This window comes from Vulpes lagopus, chromosome 1 (genome assembly GCF_018345385.1).
Source record: "Vulpes lagopus strain Blue_001 chromosome 1, ASM1834538v1, whole genome shotgun sequence".
NCBI classification, from domain to species: Eukaryota; Metazoa; Chordata; class Mammalia; order Carnivora; family Canidae; genus Vulpes; species Vulpes lagopus.
In genome coordinates, this window is record NC_054824.1 from 52,262,598 (window position 1) to 52,272,154 (window position 9,557).

A 9,557-nucleotide genomic window follows, 5' to 3' on the forward strand; every position below is an offset into this window, starting at 1 on the left:
GCAACTTATAGTGGAGAACTTCCCTAATCTGGGGAAGGAAACAGGCATCCAAATCCATGAAGCACAGAGAACCCCCATCAAAAATCAATAAAAATAGGTCAAAACCCAAACATATAATAGTGAAATTTGCAAATCTCAGAGACAAAGAGAAAATCCTGAAAGCAGCTCAGGACAAGAGGTTCATAATCCACAATAGTAAAAATATTAGCCTGGCAGCAGACCTATCCACAGAGACTCCACAGGCATGAAAGGGCTGGCATGATATATTCAGGGTGGTAAATGAGAAAAATATGCAGCCAAGAAAACTATATCCAATTAGGATGTCATTCAAAACAGGGAGATAAAAAGCTTCCAGGACAAACAAGAAGCTAAAAGAATTTATGTTCACCAAACCAGCCCTACAAGAAATATTTAAAAGGATCCCTTAAGTGAAGAGAGGGCCCAAAAGTAACATAGACCAGAAAGGAACAGAGAAAAAAATATACAGAAGCAATACTTTACAGGTAATACAATGGTACTAAATTCATATATTTCAATAGTTGCTCTGAATGTGAATGGGCTAAATGCCCCAATTAAAAGACACAGAGTATCAGATTGGATTAAAAAAAAAAAGCAAGACTTATCAAGATACTACCTGCAAGAGACTCATCTGAGACCCCCAAACACAACCATATTTAAAGTGAGCGGTGGAAAACCATTTATCATGCCAATGGACACCAAAAGAAAGCTGGGGTGGCAATCCTTATATCAGACAAATTAGATTTTAAACCCCAATCTCCTCTTCCAACCAGAGGGAAAATTATCTTCATTTTGGGTCCACTCCATTTATCCTCCACACAGTCTAGATAAATTATAATAGACAAAAAAAATTATAATAGACAAGTCTGCCAGGGACAAAAAAAATTAGAAACAGGTTTGTTATGTGAAAAGTTTTTAAAATTATTAACCCACACTCCTTCTAGGATCAAAGGTACCAAGGTCATCAATAAAAATTCACTTTTTTATATAAATTATATTTATTTATTTGAGAGAGAGAGAGTGAGTGGGAGGAAGAGGGAGAATCTAAGGCAGACTCCCCACTGGGCACAGAGCCCAACACTGGGCTCAATCCCATGACTGCAAGATCATGACCTGAGTTGAAACCAAGAGTCAGACACTTAACTGACTGAGCCACCCAGGCACCCTGAAAATTTACTCTTAACTAGCCAACAGATCTGCCATTTCTGTAGGATTCAGCTGGAGAGCAAGGATCATGCTGCCAGGTTTAAATATCATAGAAGTGCTTAGAGTTTCATTAACTCATCAGTATCTCCTTCACTTTGTGAAGAGATCCACTGAGGGCTGTACCTGCCTGCCACTATGCACCAGAGGAGGACAGCTGGATACAGGCAACTGATGATCTCTCACCAGGACATCTGGAGCTGGTCCCTTCCTTTTCAGATATTTATTTATATCTAGTTGCTTTCTGAACATCCCATAAACACCTCAGACTCACCCAAAAGTGATTTCATCATTTTTTCTACCAGACCTTCTCTTCCTCTCATATGCTTTAGTGCTAATGATGGTACCACCATACACTTAATCTAGAAACCCATGTTAACTTTACTATCCCTCTTCCTCAAACTGGATGTTTTGGGAAATGTTGGGTCCTGCCAGTGACATGGCATATATATTTCCCAGCTCCACACCTATCTTCATGTCATAGTTTAGGTTTTTTACTACAGCAAATGTCTTCAAATCCACCTGCCCACTTTAGCAGAACAATCTACCTAAAATGATATGTCCATGTTATTCCCAGGTGTGGAATTATCAAAAGATCTCCTACATTTTCTAGATTAACTCTAAACTCCTTAACTGGGTATACAAGGCCCTCTATGACCTGGCCTTCGCATACTTATAGTCTCATCTCTCACCACCCGCATTGGACAGTTTATTTACTAGCAATATAAAAATATTTGTAGGTCCATACCTCCTGTTTCTTGCTCCTGTGCTTTTGCTAGGATTATTCCTCAGCATGGAATATCCCTACTCTCTAACCTCATATCTTCTCATAATTCTTCACAACCTTACCCATACCTTTCTCCTCTAAGTCACAACCAAGTCTTCACTAATCTGAACACACACATATATGCATACACACACACCACCCAAGCTAGGTCTGTGCCCTTCTCAATGCTGCCACAATACCCTGGGTATTTTTCTATCACTACAACTATAAAATGATTCTCTACTCATTTGCTCATATATCTACTTTGTGTGAATAATTGTGGCCCTTTGAGACCCACAGAATTGTGTTAGTGCTCTTTTTTTTTTTTTTTTTGAGAATCTGTATTTATTTGTTTGTTTGTTTGTTTGTTTTTAATATTTTTTTTATTGGAGTTCAACCTCCCTGGCCTACTTCTTAGCACACAATAAGAACCAAATATCTTTGTTTTGAGCAAATGAGCAAAGGTGGAGTGAACTAGGTCAAATCAGGCATGCCAACAAGAAAAGTATTGCAACTAGATTAATGAAATCTTGAATCAAGGCAAAATAAACAAGAAAGGGGACAAGGGGAAAAGACTGAGGGGTTTTAGAGATCATCTCATTGGCATTTTAGCAGCAGAGCAGAGGAAGAGATCATGGATGACTTGGTAACATCTTCCTTTGGTGATGGAAAGGAGATGAAAATGCAGGGAGAGCTATACTTTTGTGAGGGGAGAAGTAAAAAAAAATGAGTTCTGTAAAATAGTGAGTTCTGGTAAAATGTTGAGTCTGAGGTATTAGAGACAATAAAGTGTTGGAGAGATGGGCGTTACTGACACCGAGTGGTGTTGAAACCATGGCATGACTTAGTTCAGCCAGAAAAAGTGTAAAGACTGAGCATAAAAGACTCTTGTCTCTAATCTTCATTTTAAAGCTTCTCTTCTCCCCCTAATGTTCTCCTTGACACTTGGTTTAACCTGATTTCTTCGTACCGAAATTGATGTGTCCTGGAGGAAAGAAGAATCCACAGTATGATCTACCATCTACATTCCCCAAGAATAGTTTGACAAAAGGATGCCTGCTGAGGCCAAATGTATCACGGACAAGATCAGATGCCAGAAATCTGTGTTCACAGAGGAAGTCAGTTCTTTAAAGATGTTATCTTGGAAGGCTACCATTAAAGAATTAAGTATTACAAGATTTAAAAAATAGATGTAGTCACTTTCACATAGGTTGTGCTAGAAACTACAGTATGTTTAAGTTCAAACAAAATAGTTTCTGGCCCCAACCTAATGGAGATAAAATAACAATTTAAGAGACAGGTTTTAAACTTTAAAGAAATAAAGCAGGGAGGGAATTGCATTTATTAGATCTTGTTTTACCTTTTATTTCTTCACTTGGCAAGATTTACTGAGAATCAGTCGTTTGTCAGGCACTTACTAGAGCCCAGAAACATGATCATAAATAAAATACACATGGTTATTTCCCTTACAAAGCTTGCAGTCTAGTGTGGGGGAAAGCAAAATGGTTTGGGGAATGAAAATGGTGTAATATGAATGACAATAGAAGTCAGAGAGAAGAATGAAGAGTGGGTTAGTGAGTGAATTATTTAAAATATAAACAGAAATAGGAAAGGCACAGCCATATTGAACATAGATGTAAAAAATCCTCATAAAATATTGGCAAACCACATTCAATACATTAAAAGGATCATTCACCAGGATCAAGTGAGATTTATTCCAGGGATACAAGATTGGTTCAATATTCACAAAATCAATGTGATACACCACATTAACAAAACAAATGATATAAATCATATATTTTATTAGCTGTAGAAAAAGCATTTGACAATATTCAACATCGATTTATGGTAAAAACTCTCAACTCTCAAAGTGGGTTTAGAGGGAATCTACAATAATATAATAAAGGCCATATATGAAAACTACACAGCTAACATCATACTCAATAGAGAAAAACTAAGAGCTCTTCCTCTAGGAAAAACAATGTCCACTCCCATCATTTTTATTCAACATAGTAGTGGAAATTCTGCTGCAGCAATAAGAGAAGAAAAATAAATAGAAGGAATCCAAATTGCTAAGAAAAGAGTTAAACTTCACTATATGCAGATGACATGATACTATACATAGAAACCCTGACACCAAAAAACCATTAAAAGTAAAGTTGTAGGATATGTAACCAATATACAGAAATCTATTGTGTTTTATACACTAATAACAAAGTAGCAGAAAGAAAAGTTAAGAAAACAATTTCATTTACAATTGCCTCAAAAACAATAAAATACTTAGTAATAAACTTTACCATGCAAGTGAAAGACCTATACTCTGAAAACTATAAGATGTTGATGAAAGAAATCAAAGGCAAAACAAATAAATGGCAAAACATACTATGGCTTATAGGTTTGAAGAATTAATATTGATAGTTAAAATGTTCATACCACTCAAAGCAATCTACAGATTCAATGCAATCTCTATCAAAATACCAACAGCATTTTTCACAGAATTAGAACAAATAATACTAAAATTTGTATGGAACCACAAAAGCCCCAAATAGTTAAAACAATCTTGAGAAAGAACAAAGCTGGAAGTATCACAATCCCAGACTTCAAGATACATTACAAAGCTATAGTAATCAAAACAATATGGTAAAAGTACAAAAGTAGACATGCAGATCAATAGGACAGAATAGAGAGCTCAGAAATAAGCCCATACTTAATATGGTCAATTAATCTACAACAAAGGAGGCAAGAATATACAATAGGTAAAAGACAATCTGCAATAAATGGTGCTGGGAAAACTGGACAGCTACATGCAAAAAAATGAAACTGGACCATTTTCTTACACCATCCACAAAAATAAACTCCAACTGGATTAAAGACCTAAATGTGAGACCTGAAACTATAAAAGTCCTAGAATAAAACATAGGCAGTAATCTCTTTAACATCAGCCTTATTGTCTGCTGAGACAAAGGAAACAAAATTAGAATAAACTGTTGGATAACATCAAAATGAAAAGCTTTTGAACAGTGAAGGAAACCATCAACAAAACAAAAACGCAGACTACTGAATGGGAGAAGATATTTGCAAATAGTATGTCCAATAAGGGGTTAATATCCAAGATATATAAAGAGTTTATACAATCCAACACCAAAAAAAAAAAAAAAAGAAGAAGAAGAATCTGATTAAATAATAGGCAGAGGACTTAAAAAGACATTTTTCCAAAGAGGACACGTAGATGGCCAACAGACACATGAAAAGAGGTGCAACATCACTTAGCATCAGGGAAATGTGAATTATAACCATAATGAGACATCACCTCACACCTGTCAGAATGACTAAAATCAAAAAGACAAATAATAAGTGATGGTGAGGTTGTGGAGAATAAGGAACCCTTGTGCACTGTTGATGGGAATGCAAACTGGTGCAGCCACTGTGGAAAATAGTATGAAGTTTCCTCAAAATTTAAAAATAAAAATACAATATGATCCAGCAATGCCACTACTGGATATTACACCCCCTCCAAAAAAATCCCACTTACTCAAAAAAACATATGCACTCCTTTGTTTATTGTAGCATTATTTACAATAACTAAGACATAGAAGCAACCCCAGTATCAATCAATAGATGGATGCTTAAAAAGAAGTAATGTACACACCTACACACACATATATATATATGTCATAAAAAAGAATGAGATATTGCCATGTGCAACAAAATGGATGGATGTCAAGAGTATTATTCTAAGTGAAATATGTCAGAGAAAGACAAAAACCATATGTTTTTATTTGTATGTAGAATCTAAAAACCAAAAAAATAAAAAATAAAAAATAAAAAAATAAAAAGAATCTAAAAACCAAAACTAATGAACAAAAAACAGAAACGGATCCATAGATAAAGAGAAAAAACTGATTGCTCCTGGGGAGGGGGGGGGGATGGTAGTGGGGGGGATAGGCAAAATGGGTGAAAGGGCATGGCTAGTACAGGCTTCCAGTTATCTAATGAATAATTCACAGGATGAAAGTATAGGGAATGTCACCAATGGTATTATAATAGCATTATTTGGTGACAGATAGTAGCTACACTTGTGGTGAGCAGAGCATAATAGAGTTATCGAATATTATATTGTATACCTGAAACTAATATAACATTGTATGTCAACTATACTTCCACTAAAAATTTTCCTTAAAGCATAAAAAAATTATAAGCTGCTGCTCATTAAAAGATGCCATTAAGGGGCACCTCGGTGACATAGAGAAGAAACCAACTGTTGTTTTCAGCTCAGGTTGTGATCTCAAGGTCATGAGATCAAGCCCTGCATTGGGCTCTGTGCTCAGCGCAGAGTCTGCTTAAGACTCTCTCTTCCTCTCCCTCTGCCCCACTGACTTCTCTCTCTTTCTCAAATAAATAAATCTTAAAAACAATTTTAAAAAGTGCCATTAAGAAAATTAATAGACAAGTCAAAAACTAGGAGAAAATATTCACAATAAATAAAACTGACAGAGGACTTTTAACTAGAATATATAAAGCACCCCATAATGCATTAATAAGAAGATAAAAAACCCTTTTAAAAAAAAATATTTTATTTATTTATTTGAGAGACAGAGATAGCATGAGCAAGGGGGAAGGGCAGGGAGAGAGAGAGGGAGCCAAATGATGCCTGGGCTAAATCCCAGGACCCTGAGATCATGACCTGAGCTGAAGACAGATGCTTAACCAACTAGGCCACTCAAGCACACCAATAACCCAATTTTTTAAATGGGTACAAGATTTGAACAGACACTTCACAAAAGAAGGTATAAAACACATAGAGGTACTCAAGAAGAGTAGTTGTCAAAGAAGTGCAAATTAACTTTAATAAGATATCATTGCAAATTCACTAAATGATTAAAATTTTGAAGAACAGAAACATGAATATTGGCAAGGATATGGAGCAAACAGAATTTTTTTTCTCAAATAGAATTTTTTATCATTGCTTATGGGAATGTAAAATGGTACAACCACTTTGGAAAACTGGAAGTTTCTTAAATAGTTAAACATACATCTAATCCTATGACCCAGCAATGCTAATGCTTGTGTTTATCCAAAGTAAATAAGATATATGTCCACAAATAGCCTTATATGAGAATGTTCCTAGCAGCTTTATTCATAATAGCCAAAAACTGGAAACAGCCCAGATATCCATCAAAAGAATAAGCAAACTGTGGTATATTCATACAATGGAATACTATTCAATAATCAAAGTCAACAGACTACTAACTACATGAATGAATCTCAAAAATATTATACCAAGTTTAAGAAGTCAGACATAAAAGAATACAAAATGTATAATTCCAGGTACATGAAATTTTATAGCTGAAAAAAATCAATTTACATGTCAGAATAGTGGTTACCTCTTTAAGTGGTGGGTGTTGACTGGGAAAGGGTAAAGTGACCTTTCTGGTTATGAAAATATATTTATACTTTGGTTATCTTGATAGAGGTGTGACTTCTATGGGTGTAAGCATTTGTTAAAACTGGTTTAACTGTATGCTTAAGATTGTGCATTTTGCTGTCTCTAAATTCTATCTCAATCAAAAAATAACTCATTTCCTGCAAACAACTGTATTGTGCATTCTCTAGTGCTTTAACACTTTCCCTTTCAATAAAGAGTGCGTAAAGATTTGAAGTTTGTTCCCATAAGTGCCCACCTTTATCTTTTCTGCCTCTTGGACCACGGTAAAAGGAGTTATCAGGAACATCATGTAGGAAAATAAGGGTCACTATGTCACTAGCTATCAACCAGAGCAGGCTATATCAAGTAACATAAATTGAATTACCAATTTCAAATAGAAAGAGGCATAAAATAAAAGGGAACATAGTACATTTACAAAATATACATAATAAAAGCTAATGAACTAATATTTACTTTTTTCTAAGATTTTATTTATTTGAGAGAGAGATAGAATAGATGTGGGGTGAAGGGCAGAGGGAGAAGCAGACTCCCCAGAGTGGGGAGCCTGATGTAGGACTCTATCCCAAGACCCTGAGATCATGACCTGAGCCAAAGGCAGATGCTTAACCCAACTGAGCCACCCAGCAGCCCCTTAACTACTTCCTATTGATCAAGCTAGATATTTGAAAGTAAAGGTCACTTTCCTTTAGTCTTAAGGAAGCAATGTCTTAAATAACAAGTCCATCTGCACCACAATTTCTGTGTTTCATCAGGAACTAGTTATTATGCTCAAGATATTTAAACTAAAATACAGATCACAATATTAATTATTATTTATTTTAGGTGACCAGAGATAAAGTAAACAGTTTCTTTGGATTCTAGCAGGACACAGTATGGACAGTAAACCTAGTTTTTGTTGATTTGAGTTTAGCAGTGTTTTTGTGGGCAGTGTAATTGAAGTTGTCCCATGTTTCCTGATGATGTTCCTCTCCTGGTCTCAGAACTTTCTATCGTGATGAGAGTGGATATTTTTCCACATGTTCTTTCTTTTCTTGACCTTTTGACAAAGATTCTCTCCTTGACCCACACTCAAGCCAGCTCTCTCTGAGCTGTCTTCCTTACTAGGCCCCAACATGGCCTAATAAAGACTTGAACAGGGACGCCTGGTGGCTCAGTGGTTGAGCATCTGCCTTTGGCTCAGGTAGTGATCCCGGGGTCCTGGGATTGAGTCCCCCATTGGGCTACCTGCAGGGAGTCTGCTTCTCCCTCTGCTTATGTCTCTGCCTCTCACAGTGTCTCTCATGAATAAATAAATAAAATATTTTTTTAAAAAAATACTTGAACAAACATTAACAGTTTCTAATGGCTCAAAGCCAAATCCCTAGAATGACCCTAGACCTTCTTAAAGTGTCCACCTGTGAAAACTCAAGGCTGCCAAAAGAATGTATTGTTTGTTCCAGCCAACACCTGAAGATAGAACAGGCTCCTGTCCCCCAATGTCTATGGGAGGCTAGGAGCTTGGCTTCAGAAAGTGCCAGTTAGCAAACCCAGATGGCTCTCTCACTGGACACTCACCACACCCCCTCTGGCTTTTTCTAAGTTTTCACTTCTCTAACTCTACAGAGCCCTCACTCATCCTCCTCCCTATTCCTCCATTCTTTTTTTAAAATGCCCAACCAGGGGGCAGCCCCAGTGGCCCAGCGGTTTAGTGCCACCTTCGGCCGGGGCATGATCCTGGAGACCCGGGATCAAGTCCTACATCGGGCTCCCTGCATGGAGCCTGCTTCTCCCTCTCCCTGCCTGTGTCTCTGCCTCTCTCTCTCTTTGTGTGTCTGTCATGAATAAATAAATTAAAAATCTTAAAAAAAAAAAGCCCAACCAGCTCCGGACAAATCAGAGTTGAGTTCAGTTTTCACTGGACTCTTACCCCTGTTGCAGTAGTCTATTACTATTTAAAATCGCCCCTATCACTTTAACTGATGTCTGTCTTTGATATCACTCAGCTGTCACCAAAAAGAGGTTGAAAAGAGACTACAGGGAGCTCTTGGTCACAGTCAAATAACAGGGACAGGGCACACATACAATAAATATAAACACAGCTTCTGTAGTATACTGACAAAAAAAAAAAAAAAAGAGGTGGGCCAG